The following is a 20839-nucleotide window of genomic DNA, read 5'->3' on the forward strand; positions in this document are numbered from 1 at the left end:
ACTGTTACATGAACACTCTACTGTGCTCAAAGTAAATGCTCCCACAGAGAACACTCTTCTAATGCATAAAAAGCAAGTGAATGCGCTGTCATTCTTTGGGAGAGAGGTTTCATAGAATCAGTCATTGCCGAGATACCAAAGTTACTGCGAGCAACAAGTCAAATGACAAGCTTAACTATCTGAGGAAAACTTGTTTCTTTTCAACTCAGTGAGCCAGACAGTAAGAGGTTCAACTCTCTTCATATCCATTCATTATTACAATGAAAGGGATAACATCTTTAATTCCATTTTAAAAAGGTTTATATGTCCATAATAAAGTACTCCCTCATGGGTTTAATTATTACTGTAGATAAAGGATGCTATGGTAAGAGAGCAGGGACAAAGAAAGAGAGAGAAAGTCATTTTTAAAAGACCAAGCACAATTGCTGTGGCCTTTGTGTAATTTAAATGCTTATCACTTGTGACATCACTTCCTGGAATTTTCATTCATTTGCTGTATCTTTGTGGTCATCTTCTCTCCAGTGACAATGTAGCTAGAGCAATGAAGATTATTAAGGCGGAAGTGGAACCTTCTGTTATTTTGCCTATGATAACTGTGACTTTTATCTGTACCATGCTGACTGCTGGTTGTGAGGCTGGTGTTAAGAACAAATTATTCTTTAAAGCCAGCCACGGTCATTAACTTTGACCAGAATCTACCATGTTGGTGTTATATGTATCACACTGTTGCACAGATCCCCCTTTCTCCTGTTGTAGTCTTGCTCCCTGTTACACAGTATATTACTTTTTTTTTTAAACCTTTGACATAATCATTATTTTAGTTCTCACCCCACACGCATTCACTTTAGAGCAACAATCTTCCTGCAGTTCTCCTGGGAATCTCTGGCTGAATCTCTAAATAAACACTATGAACACTTTGAGCACTCAATTGGGGCGGCAGCGTAGCTTAGTGGTTAGAGCGTTGGACTAGTAACCGAAAGGTTGTAAGATCAAATCCTCGAGCTGACAAAGTACAAAATCTGTCGTTCTGCACCTGAACAAGGCAGTTAACCCACTGTTCCTAGGCCGTCATTGAAAAAAAGAATTTGTTCTTAACTGACTTGCCTAGTTAAATAAAGGTACAATAAAGAAATCACTCAGTATGCACATTCACAAGTCAATCTGAAATGATAGTTGTTGAGTCATTGTGTGCTGTGCCCTTCAGAAAGCCTCTTTATTGAGTATGCTGACTTGGTGCCCTTGGCAGCAACTTCTTCTCATAAATCTTAGCATGTTAACTAGAAACAACATGGCAACTGAAATGGCTAACCAAACGCATAATTTTATGACTAGTTTTACTCAAACTGTTCTCTAAATGGAGTTTGCGAAATATGCATTGCCACAACAAGACATTTCTATGAGCTATTGACTGCAAACTATTTAGCTTGCTACCTTGGTAGGTAGCTAGCCTGCTACGTTCACGTTAGCTCTGGTTTGCTGTTCAACATTACTAACGTTAACGTAGCTAGCTAGCTAGCTTGGTGGCATAACGTTAGCTAGCTACATGACATTAGCTGGGTAACATTAGTTGTAGTAGTCATCTAGAAATGTCTTATATAGCGAGCTAGCTAGCAAACTAAATAATAAAAACAATTTGTTCTCAATAGCATTTGAGTAGTTTGGGGGATTTGAGTAAGTTATGTCTAGTAGCTAGCTAGCCATCTAGTAATAATCTTAATAAGTTCGCCACTGTTGTTCGTTGATTGTACACGTTGTGTTTTCAATATCTTAAAATATCCTTCTCGGAACGTAATAAAATAAATGTGGCTGGTGTCTGGCATGCAGGTGAGCATGAAATGGGAGAAATTAAAGAGGAAGTACAAGGTAACATTAGTTAGCTGTCAGTGTCAGGTTGATTGATCCACCTCTATTCCATTCAACAATGTATTTATCACAGAGGGTCAGTTACTTTGGCCCCATAAGAGTCAGAAACCACAACATAACAGCACCTACCCCCAAACGTAGGTCTTTTTTCCCATTTGTTTTTCAATAGTAACATTACATGGAATAAATAAGCAGGTCTAGTAAAGGACAGTAATGAGATAAATGATTGTGTAACAGGATTGTGTATATGCTTCATTGCTTACAGGAACTGATAATGCAAGGCACAGGGTCAGGGACAGATTCCGGCAAAGTCACAACAGTGACGTGGCATTCTTCCAGGCAGTGCATGAGGCGATCGGTCAGAGGGCCTCTATTATGCCTCTCATGCAGAGACCACGTCGTCTGCTGTGGCTTCAGATGCAGAGCAGGCCAGCCAGGAGACCAGCCAAGAGTCCATTGAGGGGACTAGCCAGGGAAGAGCAGGGCCAAGAAAGAGGCAGAGCAGCAATGTCCTATTAGATGATTTTAAGGAGGAGGCAGGGACGGAGGAGAATATATATAAGGAGAGATGGTGAAGAGGATGAATGAAATTAATTGTGATTAAATTAATTACATTAAATATAGCCTACTAAATCAACTTTGGTCTCATGTCAAATATTTTCAAGGTATCTTCCTTGGACCACTAGATGTTCTCAGTCAAATTGAGATCAACGGTTCAGATACATATTGATCGATTGTGTCAAGCATTGTGGAGGTGTTGGTTAATCATACACTATTGAAAAGAGTTGTGCACACACATTTATCTTTTTCAAACAAATCAAACCGTGTAACAAGTTTGTCAGTCTAAATATTAATGATAAATGAACATTAAGGAAAATAGGATGCACTCTAAAATGGTAGATTTAATGTATATTAAAACACGTTTAAATTTTTTCTCATGTATCACTGTAATCAGAGTATGGTCAAAAGTGATCAAAAACTTCAATGCATAATTAGGGCACCTGGTTTTCATGACATCAGCTTGTCATTAAGGCAGGTATGATGTGGAGATGAGATTAAATGATATCAACACACAAGAAAATAAGACAGGTTGCACCCACCAATCAAGTAATGCACAAACAATTGATGAACACTCAGGTAATAAATGACAAGTAAATGATTATTGATGAACAGCATCATCATCGTTAATAGCAGGTGATAAAATGACAATGAACAGATTGCTGATAAACACTCAGGTGATAAAATAACAATGAACTGATCATTGGTAAATAACACTCTTAATAGCGTAGGTAGAAAAGATTACACAAAAAAATCTACGATATCTATTTACAAAGAGGGAGGGAGCGAGAGGGCCGGAGATAGGGAGGAGAGAGGCAGGGATTCCTACACATTGTGCAGGAATGCACATGCCGCCACCACCACCTCGGGCCAGAAGGGGACTTGCCCCTCCAAGGCCATCTTACCTTCATCTGCCCACAGGATTGCTCCACCATATTGCGAGCCCTCGTATGTATGGCATTGAACCGCTCCTGGATCCTTCCCTGGGTAGGTTGCCTTAACGAGGTAATGAGTTGGACATAGCTCTCCTGGTATGGATAGCCACCATCCCCCAACAAGAAGAAGCCAGGTGGTGGGTAGCTGACGGTCTGGCAGAAGGAACTGTTTTTCAGGACTCTGGTATCGTGGACCGACCCTGCATAGCCAACAAAGATGTCCAGGAACCTCCCCGTTACATCACAGATAGCCTGTGAAACATGGTGGGGAGGGTTAAGTCTGACCAAATAGGTTCAATATTGTAAAATCAGATGCATTTTGGTAATATCACCCAAGTATCTCACCTGCATCTGGATGGAGTAGAGCTGTTTATAATTTAAGTAGTCCTGCTTATCCAGTGCTAGTGACTTGATGCATATGTGGCAACCATCGATGACCCAACTGCGTTGTTGAACACATTGCTTTGATGGTCTTCTTCAGATTATTCCTGATCTTTTGTCCAATCTTATGAACTATTCGGCATACGGTTGGTTTCGGGACACTGAAGGTGCTGGCTACTACCCTATAGGAAAGGCTGTGGGCTAGCCAGTATATGAAGCTCAAGACATCCAGGTGCTTTCCCCAACCATGAACTGAGGAACCCCTCTGCATCACCGTAGAGCCTCAGGATCTGAACGCAGATATTCAGTCTCCTGTGCGCGACAATGCAACCTACCTGAAATAAGAGATGGGGAATAAACAACACATTTAATTAACAGAATAGCTGACTTCACACACACATTTAGTTGATTGATTGATCATCTAGAAACTAAATGGAATTCCTTACAATTATGAATTAGAAATAATATTGTAGGCTACTGTACTTAGCTATATCTTGGGTAGAGAAATTAATAAACTCCACATTCTACATTACAGACAAAGTATGCTGTTTGTGCTTTTATTTAAATAATTTGAATTTCAAGCAACATACACTACAGTGATTCTGTATTCTATAAATATATATGTAAATACTTTCTTTGTGGATTTTGTTGGGAGGGGAGCTGATACAAAATGAACAGACAGGTGGCTGGCCTACCTAGCTAGCAAACTATTAGCCTGCAGTTCTGGCAACAGCAACAACTAAATGGTTCTAATACCTGTTATATCACAGCTATATAGAAATGTTGTTACTATTTAAAACAAATTGCTAACTGGTTAGTCAGTATAGCTGGACTAGCTGCTTATATTCCTGTTCTCCAAAAGAGCAACAGCTTGACGGAGAAACCTACGCCAACGATTCCTGTGATGCAGGTCAGGGATCCTCCTGCGTGATGCTCGGATCACCTGGAACAGGATCAAGGAAAACGCTACCTCCAGTGTGATCATATTGATATAGTAAAAAAAAATATATATATAAACACTACTACAAATGTTATAAAAAGTTAGCTAGCTACTGTATGTAAATGTCAATACTAATAATCTAAGTTGGCTTGTTCGTTCCTGCTATGTGGTAAGAGTGAGGTGATTTGTTGCTCTCGAGAACAGAATAAGAATAAGCGAGATGGCTCGTGGTAAGTTTGTAAATGGATTTAAATGTATGGAATATTGCTAAGTTTGGGACGTCAAGTGCACATCGTCTCAATGCTCATTCCTGCGTACGTGAGTGATCACTGTCGAACACATTAGCAAGTGGCCACTCGATAAAGGGCTCAGGGGCCAAGCAATGTTCACTCAAATTTTGTTGTCACTGAGCAAATTTCAGGTCTGTTGAGCGCAAACTTGAATGTTGTGAAAATTCTGTGCAACTTCTGGTGCATGTTTACTGTGAACACTAAGGCTGTGATTAGCACTTTAAGTTAGTTTTAACAGTGGTCAGATAGGCTACTGTGGCTATTTGATCATAGTGTAGGCCTACCAGAGTGGCCTACCATCATAAACATTTTAACATGGAAATAGCTGTTCTATTGTTCAGCCTACAAGATTAGCCATTGTTTGGTGTTCAATGTAGGCCTACATTCCATGAGACTTTGAAAAAAAAAACATGCAGCGCTTGACATTAACCTCTATGGGATCGGTAACCTCTATGGGATCGGTATCCCCCCTGCGGGATGGTTGAGCTAACATAGGCTAATGTGATTAGCATGAGTTTGTAAGTACCAAAACAAAATCCCAGGACATATCTGATATGGGCAGAAAGCTTACATCCTTGTTAATCTAACTGCACTGTCCAATTTATAGTAGCTATTACAGTGAAAGAATACCACACTATTGTTTGAGGAGAGTGCACAATTATGAACTTGAAAATGTATTAATAAACCAATTAGGCACATTTGGGCAGTCTTGATACAACATTTTGAACAGATATGCAATGGTTCATTGGATCAGTCTAAAACTTTGCACATACACTGCTGCCATCTAATGCCCAAAATCTAAATTGTGCCTGGGCTGAAACAATACATTATGGCCTTTCTCTTGCATTTCAAGGATGATGGGAAAAAAACATGTTTTTATCTTTACCAGATCTAATGTGTTATATTATCCTACATTAATTTCACATTTCCACAAACTTCAAAGTGTTTCCTTTAAAATGGTATCAAGAATATGGATATCGTTGCTTCAGGTCCCGAGCAACAGACCGGTAGATTTGGGTATGTCATTTTAGGCGAAAATTGAAAAAAAGGGTCAGATCCTTAAGCTGTAGCAATGTGTCCAAAATAGGAAATCCAGTTACAAAGCCTATGTAGATGATGAGTGCCATGGGGACTGATATGCCAGGCCCCGAGCTCAGAAGCCTGCATACTTTGACGTGAGACACTGGGAGGATAGATCTGAGAATGTCCTGGTGGGAGGTTCTGTGTAGCAGGTCCCTGGGTAAAACCAGCTCTTAGAAACAGATTCACAGACTGTTTACCATGGCCGGATGGTCTGTTGTCTCAGAATAGGCCAGTGTTGTAGATTCCAGGAGGGATTGCAGGTTGTCTGGTTCAGTCTCTCGCTGTCCCCAGGGGCCTGGGGGAGTGAGGCCTCCGTTTGACCTCTCTGAAGACTGTCCACATGCACAGAGGCACGCACAGTCCATCTGGGAGAGTGACCACAGGACCGCGTGGCCAGACCAAGTCCACCTCAGGAAGCTTTTTTTTTTAAGGGGGGAGACGGGCTCCGTTAATTATCTGGACCAACACTCAGCTTGGCCACTCTGGCCAAGTGCCCTGGCTGACAATCACTCTCCCCACCGCCTGCCCGGTGGGGATGGTCATTAAGAAAATCACAGTGTCCAGATCCCAGGCAGCATGTGGGGATGAGAGGGTTGGTTGGCATGTTCTTCTATTGCCGGAGAGACTGGCCAAGGAGAGGATGGAACAGGCTCTCAGTCTTGCACCTCTGTAAGAAGAGGATAACTCACTGGCACAGAACGCCAGACAAACATAATAGTGATGTTTTTACAGCAGCATGATGAGATGATTGGTTTACAGTTAATTTGGAAGCATGTACAGATGTATCTCAGTGGCGGTGTCATATTTGGGCTTCAGTTTCTCTGGGATATGTTCTCCCTGGTCTGATTCAACAAATGATCATGCAACCCTAATCCTACATTGCAAGATGGCATCAAATTCCAACAGAAAAAAATGTCTGTGTTAGAAAGCTGGCTGTCAGAAGTAATGCAATGTAAATTTACTTTTAATCTGTCTGCATATTTCAAGACCTGGCATATTTATTTTAAACTAGGCAAGTCAGTTAAGAACAAATTCTTATTTACAATGACAGCTTAGGAACAATGGGTTAACTGCCTTGTTCAGGGGCAGAACGACAGATTTTGTACCTTGTCAGCTCAGGGAGTCGATCTAGCAAACTTTCGGTTACTGCCGCATATGAGGGTGCAGTGAGATACCTGAAGGGTTGGACGATACTTTTCTCGTCAATCATCTTGAAAAAATATATGCTTAAAAACTAGAAATCAACCAATCCTCCATCGTTAACACAGTGGAACGGTCAATTGCTTTTTTATCTAAATGTTGAATGTGTGTGGGCGACAGAGAGAAACAAAATGGTGCAGTTTGAGGCCATGTGACGGAGAGTGATGCAGGCACTGGAAATGGGGGTGTGAGCATTTGGGTCTGACCAGGGGTGATGTTGTGGATGTTTGTGTGCATCTGTAAGTTGTTGTTTGTATGTGTATATTTTGTATTGTAAAATGTCAGTGTCATGTAACTGAACAACTATCATCAATAATGTCACTGTCATCTGTTACAGTTGTTACTCTAACATTTACAAAAAATACATATTTACCCTTGTTTATGGAGGGTTTGTACTTTCTGCATCAATACTGTGATATTCTGTCCTTACTGCCCGTTGTAATCAAATAAGAAGGAAAATATGGTACGTAAAAATCAATGTTGCCCCATAATGTGGTCGAAGCTTCGGCTCATGGTGACAAATAGAGAAATATATCAAAGAAGGAGGCCCTCTTGAGAGCAATGAATTTGATTTTCAAAGGGATGCATATATCAGCAATTTAAAAATCAGTTGACCAGGCCAAGCAAAGCCCTTCTCTTACCTTTCATCTCAAGAGCCAGCCCCAGGAAAGAAATTATGGAAGGCTGCTCAATATTCTAATTCTTCAAGAAGAGAAGAAGAAGAAGAAGTCCATGCTTTTATTTGGATCTGATATGAATATTGATAGCATTGCTCTTAGTGTCTCCAAAGCACAACGGTCTGATCTGGAGGATGTGAAGATAATTGACAACTGTCAGTGTCCGATTTTTTTATCAATTAGTTCAGTGAAGATGACAAGGCTTCTTATCAAACCACATTTCTATCCCTGTGGTTCATTTGGTTTAATTATGTTCTTGTATTTCATTCAAGATACAATGTTTGTTCACATGAAGCGTGTGACTGAAGATGATGTCTTCTCTTGTAGGGATTTTGTATACCTCCCTGACTGTCATATTGATAGAAAGTTAAAATAACATTTTCCATGACTGTTTGGAACTTTGGAAAAGTTACATTTTCATACGTAACTGTTTTCACAAGGGCAGCTTGAACACTTGGTATGTACTGTAAGACTCAGTGGTAAACCCTCTGTGTGTCTAAATAAAAGACTGGTTGTCCAGAGCTTTTGGGGGCTGCAAAAGACCTGCGAGACAGGATGCATTATTCAAGAAATTTAAGAATAGTTTAATGTAGCTCCAACAGCTACAAAAGCCAGCCTCTATTATGATGTTAATTTAACTGCCTACCATGCCATGGCAGAAACTTTGCCTTATCCATACCCTTGGCCTGAGAGGACAATGGCAATGTATTGTGGACAAAACATCTTTGTATAGTTCGTTTTGGTCTGTCTGGGTTCTCAAGTTATGATTTCTGAGTCAGTAAATAAATAGTTGTAAATAGAAGTCAGAAGGTGATTTGAATGATTTGTGATGCTACATCAGTATCAATATTATTGTCCTTGGTTTAGGACAAACCTAGAGGAGCACAGCCAGGGATGTATCAATGTTCTAGTGATAGCTGTTGTGATTTTCAAACCAGTACATAGTATGCATACCGTCCTGCAAATGTACTCGCATGTTTGCCTGTTCCAAGAGGCTAGAAAGAGGCAACTGTGTGTAACAGAATGAAATTGAAAAGCAGCAATACATTTTTAATCGTCAAACATTATGAAGAACGATGATACAGATGATCGAGATCTGTCAGTTTAGCTAACATTTGTGCCTTTTTTGGTCCTCAACCATTTCATGTTGTAATGATGTTCCTTGGAATAACTTCACTCATTTGTCAAATCAAATCAAATCGAATTTTATTGGTCACATACACATGGTTAGCAGATGTTAATGCAAGTGTAGCGAAATGCTTGTGCTTCTAATTCCGACCATGCAGTAATATCTAACAAGTAATCTAGCAATTTCACAACAACTGCCTTATACACACAAGTGTAAAGGAATGAATAAGAATATGTACATATAGGTATATGGATGAGCGATGGCCGAACGGCATAGGCAAGATGCAGTAGATGGTATAGAGTACAGTACATACATATGAGATGAGTAATGTAGGGTATGTAAACATTACATAAAGTGGCATTGTTTAAAGTGACTAGTGATACATTTATTACATCCAATTTTTAATTGGCTAGAGATTTGAGTCAGTATGTTCTCAGCAGCCACTCAATGTTAGTGATGGCTGTTTAACAGTCTGATGGCCTTGAGATAGAGACTGAAAAACAGCTTCTCGGTCCCCGCTTTGATGCACCTGTACTGACCTTGCCTTCTGGATGATAGCTGGGTGAACAGGCAGTGGCTCGGGTGGTTGTTGTCCTTGATGATCTTTTTGGCCTTCCTGTGACATCGGGTGGTGTAGGTGTCCTGGAGGGCAGGTAGTTTGCCCCCGGTGATGCATTGTGCAGACCTCACTACCCTCTGGAGAGGCTTGTGGTTGTGGGCGGAGCAGTTGCCTTACCAGGCAGTGATACAGCCCGGCAGAATGCTCTCGATTGTGCATCTGTAAAAGTTTGTGTGTTTTTTGGTGACAAGCCAAATTTCTTCAGCCGCCTGAGGTTGAAGAGGCGCTGTTACTTCACCACGCTGTCTGTGTGGGTGGACCATTTCAGTTTGTCCCTGATGCGTACGCCGAGGAACTTAAAACTTTCCACCTTTTCCACTACTGTCCCGTCGATGTGGATGGGGGGTGCTCCCTCTGCTGTTTCCTGAAGTCCACGATAATCTCCTTTGTTTTGTTGAAGTTGAGTGAGAGGTTATTTTCCTGACACCACACTCCGAGTGCCCTCACCTCCTCCCTGTAGGCCGTCTCGTCGTTGTTGGTAATCAAGCCTACCACTGTAGTGCCGTCTGCAAACTTGATGATTGAGTTGGAGGATGGCCACGAAGTCATGGGTGAACAGGGAGTACAGGAGAGGGCTGAGAACGCACCGTTGTGGGGCCCCAGTGCTGAGGATCAGCGGGGTGGAGATGTTGTTTCCTACCCTCACCACCTGGGGGCATCCCATCAGAAAGTCCAGGACCCAGTTGCACAGGGCGGGGTCGAGACCCAGGGTCTCAAGACCCAGGCTTAATGACGAGTTTGGAGGGTACTATGGTGTTAAATGCTGAGCTGTAGTCGATGAACAGCATTCTTACATAGGTATTCCTCTTGTCCAGATGGGTCAGGGCAGTGTGCAGTGTGATTGTGATTGCGTCGTCTGTGGAACTATTGGGGCGGTAAGCAAATTGGAGTGGGTCTAGGGTACAGTATATGATGTGATAACCAACAAGCATACATGCACCCTGTCGTGGAAAATTGCAAGATTATGTTATAATGCTTGTATTGCATTATAATGGTTGTTTTATTCAACAGAATAGAGTATTGTGTGTGTTCCACTGAGGATGGGCTTCTATGAGATAGCACTGACAGAGGACATTTACGATGTCTGGGTGATAAAACCTAAAGAGCATTCCAGAGAACATGAGCTAATGGTTCTGTTCTATGCCGTACCAGGGAGAGACGGTTCCCTTTTTGGAGTAAGAGGGCCAGACACTGGTCTTTACAATAAACTGTTGACACAGCAGTAACTGTCTATGTTTTATAGATATCTTTCATACAAATCTTAACCTTTGTGAATTGTTCCTAAGATCTGTGGTTCGTCAGTCTAAGTTGAGTGGCTATAAAAGATATTTGTACTTTTCTGTAGTCACTTCTCAACGGTTCATTAGAAATAGTGATTTGCTGAAAGTCAAATGCTATTGCAAAGCTTATTATTATAGGTGTAGTTTAAGTATAACTCTGACTGGTGTGTAGTTTGTAACTGTCCTCATTTGGTAAAGCAGAAATATGCCACCACAACCCTTCTCCTGTGTTCTGCTATTTACCAGATCAATACAAACACTGAGGCAGAGCCACAAGAATACCATAACCCTTTGCCTTACCTGTGAGAATGCATGAGGAAGGCATTCTTGACTGTGGAATCTTCAGTGAGGAGGCAGACTAGTTGTAGCAGTGGACAGTAGTAAGGAATGTCAAATAATATGCACTAAACTTATGTACAGCATGTACAAAGTATTTACAAAACAATAGCAAGACCCAGGCCTCAATAATTCCTGTCAGCGACCTCAAGGTAGCAACACGTCTGGCCGCAACACAACATGGAATGGCAGATGTTTCCATTAAGGGCTCACCTTGGAATAAACCATTTTGCATCAGTCAAGGTATTATCTATATAGAGGTATTAAATCCACATCAACGTATTCAGGTAATGCTGGCATACAATTACCATAAATACACACCTAAATAATTGTGTTAACCTGTCTCGCCCCCCCGTTCCGCTAGCGGAACTCCTCCCACATTCCACTGAAAAGGCAGAGCGCGAAATTCAAAAAATATTTTTTTAGAAATATTTAACTTTCGCACATTAACAAGTCCAATACAGCTAATGAAAGATACACATCTTGTGAATCCAGCCAACATGTCCGATTTTTAAAATGTTTTACAGGGAAAACACAATATATATTTATGTTAGCTCACCAACAAATAGAAAAAAGCACAGACATTTTTCACAGCACAGGTAGCATGCACAAAGCCAACCTAACTAACCTAGAACCAACCTAACTAACCTAGAAACAACTCCCTCAGATGACAGTCCTATAACATGTTACACAATAAATCTATGTTTTGTTCAAAAAATTTGCATATTTGAGCTATAAATCAGTTTTACATTACTGCTACCATCATAGCTACAGTCAGAAATAGCACGGGAGTAGCCAGAGTAAATACAGACATCAACGTCAACTACCTAATTACACATCATAAAACATTTCAGAAAAATATATGGTGGATAGCAAATGAAAGACAAAGATCTTGTGAATATAGCCAATATTTCCAATTTTTAAAATGTTTTACAGCGAAAACACCACGTATATTTATGTTAGCTCACCACCAAATACAAAAGACAGACAGACATTTTTCACAGCACCGGTAGCATGCAGGTAGCATGCACAAAGCCAACCTAACTAACCTAGAACCAACCTAACTAACCTAGAAACAACTCCCTCAGATGACAGTCCTATAACATGTTACACAATAAATCTATGTTTTGTTCAAAAAATGTGCATATTTGAGCTATAAATCAGTTTTACATTACTGCTACCATCATAGCTACAGTCAGAAATAGCACGGGAGTAGCCAGAGTAAATACAGACACCAACGTCAACTACCTAATTACTCATCATAAAACATTTCAGAGAAATATATGGTGGATAGCAAATGAAAGACAAAGATCTTGTGAATAAAGCCAATATTTCCGATTTTTGAAGTGTTTTACAGCGAAAACACAATATATCGTTATATTAGCTTACTACAATAGCTATCACACAACAGCATTGATTCAAGGCAAACGGTAGCGATAGCACAGTTCGACAGATATATGAAATAGCATCCCAAATTGGGTCCTTATCTTTGTTGATCTTCCATCAGAATGTTGTACAAGGGGTCCTTTGTTCAGAACCGTCTTTGTTTGGATCCAGAACGAACTATTTCCCTCTTGAATTAGCAAGCACACTGGCCGTGCGGCGCTAACCTCTCCTTCTTGAACAAATTCCTCCAACGCATCACGTCTAAAGTCCCGAATAAATTTCAATAATATAATAATATAAACTATATTGAAAAAACATACTTTAGGATGATATTGTGACATGTATCAAATAAAATCGAAGCCGGAGATCATATTCACCTATAACGACGGTTTTCCAGGAGGCGATTCCAGGTCCAACTTCGCGCCTTCCAAAAAAAAATAATGGCGGACCTCTCACTCCAAGAGGTTGTATTCAATCCCAGAACGAGATAATCAAGTCATTTCTGCTCTCACTTCCGCATGACACCCAGGGGAAGGTGTATGACGTGTTTCTACAGTCATAAGTGACATGCCCTTTTATAGACAAGCTCTTGAAGAGAGACCTCGCTTTTGGAAATCTCACTTCCGGATAGGAAATGGGCTGTAAAAAGAGTTCTGTTTCACTTAGAGAAATAATTAGAACGGTTTTAGAAACTAGAGAGTGTTTTCTATCCAATATTAATAATAATATGCATATTGTACAAGCAAGAATTGAGTACGAGGCCGTTTAAATTTTGAACGATTTTCCCCAAAAGTGAAAACAGCACCCCCTATCCTCAACAGGTTTTAAGCCATGCCTAACGCAGTGAATAAACCGAGGTAACCTTTAATCTCTCCCCTGAAATTAGCCAACAATAGCAAAAACCAAACCAGAGGATAATTGGTGCTCCCGAACACACCTCTGATTTCACGCCCCCTACCCGAGCATGGCAGAAGGAACAATCATGATATTTCACCTTTTCAGTTTTAAGAAATCAAAGGTAAGTTCTAATATATAGATTAAGATCTTATTACCAAAATATGTATATAGTGTAGCTACCAAGCCATTTCAGGCTATTAATCAAGTTAGAGTAGCTTGTCTAACTATCTTAGCTGGCATGCCTGCTGGCAAGGTTGCTAGACTTTAGAAAAACATGCTGTTAATAAATGTACTGAATAAGGCTCTGTCAGGACCCGGTTACGAACTCGGGTCTCCGGTGTGAGAAACAGTCACTTAGTAAGCTGAGCCACTAATAGTCGGCAGAACCCAGAAGATGAGGCAGACACAGCAGTACTTGAGACGGTGTTTTAATAAAGTAAAAAGGAAAGTACTTCAGGCAAAAAATATAAATCCACAACGTCAAAAGTAATTCCAAGAGAAAAAAGGTATATCCTCCAAGTCACAAGGTAAATCCACAAAAGTGGTAAGCACAGCAGGGAAAAAACCTCAAAAGAAAAATCAAAGAAAATAAATAAACGAGAACAAAAACAGAGTACCTCAAGAGAATCCAACTGGAGTAACAAAAGTTCACAGCATGGCTGGGGCTGGGTGCTAACATTCAAACACAGAGCAAAGATGGCCAGAATAATCCTGGCCAAATCCTGACAGGCTCATATTACTTTCAATCTTTTACCTATATTTTAGCAGAGATGTAGAGAAGCCTACAATATTTAGTTTATTTAAAAAAAGAGAACCACCAGTCAGGAAGCTACAGAGGTATGCTTAGATATGCAGAGAAATACTTTGTTTAAATGTAATCTGGCACCTACTGATAATATCATGATATTTGTGTATTATTTATGATGCCATGATATGTGCCTGTATTGATGATGTGTGTTATGATCCCATATTTTGTAATTTGGATGTAATATCCTAGGCGTGTTAGTGCAGTATATTGAGATGTGTGATTTACAACAGTCAGAATAACACCCTCATTAAAATGACAATTGAACAGGTAAAGAGGTATGCTTAGATATACATATATTTTTTTTTACATATAATTAGGCATAATGATTATGGCTCTAGATTACATGAAAAAGCTGTTCCTCACATACAGTACTTCATACCCCCTTTAAAAACTTCTTATGGCTGGGGGCAGTATTGAGTAGCTTGGATGAATAAGGTGCCCAGAGTAAACTGCCTGCTACTCAGTCCCAGAAGCTAAGATATGCATATTATTAGTATATTTGGATAGAAAACACTCTGAATGATGTCTGTGAGTATAACAGAACTCATATGGCAGGCAAAAACCTGAGAAAAAATCTAACCAGGAAGTGGGAAATCTGAGGTTTGTAGGTTTGCCTATCCAATATACAGTGTCTATGGGGTCATATTGTACTTCCTAAGGCTTCCACTAGATGTCAACAGTCTTTAGAACCTTGTTTCAGGCTTCTAATGTGAAGGAGGGGGGAATGAGAGCTGTTTGAGTCAGGGGTCTGGCAGAGTGCCATGAGCTCCCTCAGGCGTGCCCCCGTGAGAGGTAGCTGCGTTCCTTTTCGACAAAGTAATTCTCCGGTTGGAACATTATTGAAGATTTATGTTAAAAACATCCTAAAGGTTGATTCTATACATCGTTTGACATGTTTCTACGAACTGTAATGGAATTTTTTGACTTTTCGTCTGGCCTGCGCGTCATGAATTTGGGTTTTTGAACTAAACTCGCGAACAAAAAGGAGGTATTTGGATATAAATTAAGGACTTTATCAAACAAAACAAACATTTATTGTGGAACTGGGATTCCTGGGAGTGCATTCTGATGAAGATCATCAAAGATAAGTGAATATTTATAATGCTATTTCTGACTTCGGTTGCATTAAGGAGAAGTTTATCTAAAGTTCCATGTATAATACTTGTATCTTTTATCAATGTTTATTATGAGTATTTCTGTAAATTGATGTGGCTCTCTGCAAAATCACTGGATGTTTTGGAGGCAAAACATTACTGAACATAACGCGTCAATGTAAACTCAGATTTGTGGATATAAATATGAACTTTTTCGAACAAAACATACATGTATTGTGTAACATGAATTCCTATGAGTGTCATCTGATGAAGATCATCAAATGTTAGTGATTAATTTTATCTCTATTTCTGCTTTTTGTGACTCCTCTCTTTGGCTGGAAAAATGGCTGTCTTTTTCTGTGACTAGGTGCTGACCTAACATAATCAGATGGTGTGCTTTCGTCGTAAAGCCTTTTTGAAATCGGACACTGTGGTGGGATTAACAACAAGTTATCTTTAAAATGGTGTAAAATACTTTTATGTTTGAGAAATTTTAATTTTGAGATTTCTGTTGTTTGAATTTGGCGCCCTGCACTTTCACTGGCTGTTGTCAAGTCGATCCCGTTAACGGGATCTCAGCCATAAGAAGTTATTAATCATGCACCCATTATTTTAATACAAAAAAAGCATAAGTGAAACTTGAGGATCAACAAACAAATGGTTTGTTCGCCCAAAACAAGGACCCAGGGTTCCTGTCACGACTTCTGCCAAAGTCGGTTCCTCTCCTTGTTCGGGCGGTGTTCGGCGGTCGACGTCACCGGTCTTCTAGCCATCGCCGATCCATTTTTCATGTTCCATTTGTTTTGTTTGGTTTTCACACTCACCTGGTTTCAATTCCCTAAATTACATGTTGTATATTTTCCCATGTTTTCTCCCATGTCCTTGTCGGGAATTGTTCGTTGTATGTATTGGTGCCAAGTATGTTATGGTGTGCGACGGGTTTTTACCCACTTTCTTTATTTTGTATGTTGGTTTTCGGAGTTTGTAAGCATTTATTAAATAACTCTGTTTATACCAATTTCCTTCTCCTGCGCCTGACTTCCCTGCTACCAGCACGCACCCCATTACAGAATTCCCGACCAGCTCATGGAGTCAGCAGGAACAGGCGCTCCTGATATAGGGGTCGAGGAGCACATCCAGGAGCAAGCGAAAGTAATCCACCATCTCGGCGCCATCATGGATCAAGTTATCCAGACCCTGGACCGTTGGGAGAGACGGGGAGGTCCACCAGCGCTTTCAACCACGCAACCAGAACCTCCACTACTCATTCCTTCTGCAACTGGTCCCAGTGGGATGCGTCTCGCCCTCTCCGGGGACTATGATGGGACGGCGGCACGGTGCCAGGGATTCCTGTTACAGCTGGACCTATACCTGGGCACTGTTTACCCAGCTCCCTCGGGAAGGGAGAGGGTGTCCGCTCTCATCTCATGCCTCTCAGGGAGAGGTGGTCTTCGACCATCCGCCTGAGGGTAGAGCGGCGGGTGAGCGCCTCTCCCAGCTGAGGCAGGAGACGAGGAGCGCCCAGGAGTTTGCCCTAGAGTTTAGGACCCTGGCTGCCGGCGCGGAGTGACAGGACCCTGATCGACCGTTGCAGTCTGAACGACCGTTGCAGTCTGCGCGAGGACGTCCATCGGGAGTTGGCCTGCAGAGACACCACCCTCACGTTGGATCAGCTGGTTGACCTGTCCATCCGGCTGGACAACCTGCTGGCTACCCGCGGACATTCAGATCGGGGTCTGGTGGTTCCATCTCCTCGCACTCCCTCTCCTGAACCTATGGAGCTGGGAGGGGCAGTGCGTAGGAAGACCGGAGGGGGATCCAGTTCCTGCACCATCTGTGGCCACAGAGGACACACTGCCGGTCGGTGCCGGGTTGGTCCCTCTGGGAGTCGAGGCAGCAGGCAGTGCACTCTGGCGTCACCCCAGGTGAGTCTGCACCAATCTCATCCAGAGTCCAGAGTTTGTACCTGTTTGTTTTCCAGATTTTTCCCCGCATTCCCAGCATAAGGCGCTCGTCGATTCAGGCGCAGCTGGGAATTTTATTGACAGAGCGCTCGCTCTTAGTCTAATGATCCCCATTATCCCTGTGGCTAGACCTTTCCCAGTTCACGCTCTGGATAGTCGACCATTGGGGTCCGGGCTAATCAGGGAAGCCACTATCTCACTGGCCATGGTGACGCAGGGGAGTCACAAGGAGAGAATCAGTCTCTTTCTCATTGACTCTCCTGCGTTTCCCGTGGTACTGGGCCTTCCCTGGTTGGCTCATCATAACCCCACTATTTCATGACAACCTCAGGGAGGTGTGTAGGGGTTTCCGTTGGTGCTACTACGGTGGAAAGCTCAGACCAGGTCTCCACTGTGCGCATCCCCCCCGAATATGCCGATTTGGCTCTCGCCTTCTGTAAAAAGAAGGCGACTCAATTACCACCCCATCGACGGGGGGATTGTGCGATAAATCTCCTGGTAGATGCTACACTTCCCACGAGTCACGTGTATCCCCTGTCACAAGCGGAGACGGTGGCTATGGAGACATATGTCTCCGAATCCCTGCATCAGGGGTACATTCGGTATTCCACCTCACCCGTCTCCTCGAGTTTCTTTTTTTGTGAAGAAGGATAGAGGTTTGCGCCCGTGCATTGATTATCGAGGTCTCAATCAAATCACAGTGAGGTACAGTTACCCGCTACCTCTTATCGCCACGGCGATTGAGTCAATGCACGGGGCACACTTCTTCACAAAACTTGATCTCAGGAGCGCATACCACCTGGTGCGTATCCGGGAGGGAGACGAGTGGAAGACGGTGTTTAGCACCACCTCAGGGCATTATGAGTACCTCGTCATGCCGTACGGGTTGATGAATGCTCCATCAGTCTTCCAATCCTTTGTAGACAAGATTTTCAGGGACCTGCACGGGCAGGGTGTAGTGGTGTATATCTATGACATTCTGGTGTACTCCGCTACACGCGCCGAGCATGTGTCCTTGGTGCGCAAGGTACTTGGACAACAGTTGGAGTATGACCTGTACATCAAGGCTGAGAAATGCCTGTTCTTTCAGCAAGCCGTCTCCTTCCTAGGGTATCGCATTTCCACATCAGGGGTGGAGATGGAGAGTGACCGCATTTCAGCCTTGCGAAATTGGCCGACTCCCACCACGGTAAAGGAGGTGCAACGATTTTTAGGGTTTGCCAATTACTACCGGAGATTTATCCGGGGTTTTGGTCAGGTGGCTGCTCCCATTACCTCACTGCTGAAGGGGGGTCCTGTACGTCTGCAGTGGTCAGTTGAGGCGGACAGGGCTTTTGGGCAACTAAGGGCTCTGTTTACCTCAGCGCCCGTGCTGGCCCATCCGGATCCCTCTTTGGCGTTCATAGTGGGGGTGGACGCGTCCGAGGCTGGGATAGGAGCGGTGCTCTATCAGCGCTCGGGTACGCCACCGAAGCTCCGCCCCTGTGCCTTCTTCTCGAAGAAGCTCAGCCCCTGTGCCTTCTTCTCGAAGAAGCTCAGCCCGGCAGAGCAAAACTAAGACGTGGGGGACCGGGAGCTGTTGGCTGTAGTCAAGGCCTTGAAGTCATGGAGACATTGACTTGAGGGGGCTAAACACCCTTTTCTCATCTGGACTGACCACCGCAATCTGGAGTACATCCGGGCAGCGAGGAGACTGAACCCTCGCCAGGCAAGGTGGGCCATGTTTTTCACCCGTTTTGTTTTCACCCTTTCGTACAGACCAGGTTCCCAGAACGTTAAGGCAGACGCACTGTCCCGGCAGTGTGACACAGAGGAGTGGTCCATGGATCCCACTCCCATAGTCCCCGCCTCCTGCTTGGTGTCGCCGGTAATGTGGGAGCTGGACGCGGACATTGAGCGGGCGTTACGTGCAGAGCCCACTCCCCCTCAGTGTTCAGCTGGGCGTCTGTACGTTCCGTCTGTTGTCCGCGACCGGCTGATCTATTGGGTCCATACGTCACCCTCCTCTGGTTATCCTGGGATCGGTCGGACAGTGCGCTGTCTTAGTGGGAAGTACTGGTGGCCCACGTTGGCTAAGGATGTGAGGGTTTATGCTTCCTCCTGCTTGGTGTGCGCCCAGTGTAAGGCTCCTAGGCACCTTCCCAGAGGTAAGTTACAAGCCTTACCCGTTCCACAACGGCCGTGGTCGCACCTGTCAGTGGATATCCTGACCGATCTCCCACCTTTACAGGGAAACACCACGATCCTGGTCGTTGTGGATCTTTTTTCTAAGTCCTGTCGTCTCCTCCCTTTGCCCGGTCTCCCTACGGCCCTACAGACTGCGGAGGCCCTGTTTACTCACGTCTTCCGGCACTATGGGGTGCCTGAGGATATAGTGTCTGATCGGGGTCCCCAGTTCACTTCGAGGGTCTGGAGGGCGTTCATGGAACATCTGGGGGTCTCGGTCAGCCTTACCTCAGGTTTTTACCCCGAGAGTAACGGGCAGGTGGAGAGAGTTAACCAGGATGTGGGTAGGTTTCTGAGGTCTTATTGCCAGGACCGGCCGGGGGAGTGGGCTGCGTTCGTGCCCTGGGCAGAAATGGCCCAGAACTCGCTCCGCCACTCTTCCACTAACCTCTCTCCCTTCCAGTGTGTGTTGGGGTATCAGCCGGTTCTGGCTCCTTGGCATCAGAGTCAGACCGACGCTCCTGCGGTGGATGACTGGTTCCGGCGCGCGGAGGAGACATGGGACACCACCCATGTCCATCTTCAGCGCGCCGTGCTGCGCCAGTAAGTTGGCGCAGACCGTCACCGCAGTGAGGCCTTGGCACAGACCATCACCGCAGTGAGGCCCCGGTGTTCGCCCCGGGGGACCGGGTCTGGCTCTCGACCCGGAACCTGCCCCTCCGCCTGCCCTGTCAGAAGCTGGGTCCGCGGTTTGTGGGGCCATTTAAAGTCCTGAGGAGAGTGAATGAGGTATGTTATAGGTTACAGCTTCCCCCTGATTACCGCATTAACCCCTCGTTCCATGTGTCTCTCCTCAGGCCGGTGGTGGCTAGCCCGCTCCAGGAAGCTGAGGTGCGGGAGGTTCCTGCAGGATCCTGCACCTCGCCCTCCAGGGCGTCTCCGAGGCCAGTGTCGGCGCGCTGCTGGAGCCTTTTAGAGAGAGAAGTGCATTTTTTTATTTTTTTTTATACACTTTTCGTTTACAAAGAGACACTTTTGTTATTGCAGTTTAGCTGACGGCCAGCCCAAAAAGACAATTCCCATAGACGGTCCAATTTGAAAATTCCTAAAAAGACACTCGTTATCACCTTTGTGACGAAAATATCCATTGAATTATTAGTAATTGTCTTCGAGGTCGATTTTTTCCCATCACTCACAGCCGAATTTATTAACATTTAATAATCATCCAATGTC

The sequence above is a fragment of the Salvelinus namaycush genome, chromosome 2 (assembly GCF_016432855.1).
Source record: "Salvelinus namaycush isolate Seneca chromosome 2, SaNama_1.0, whole genome shotgun sequence".
NCBI classification, from domain to species: domain Eukaryota; kingdom Metazoa; phylum Chordata; class Actinopteri; order Salmoniformes; family Salmonidae; genus Salvelinus; species Salvelinus namaycush.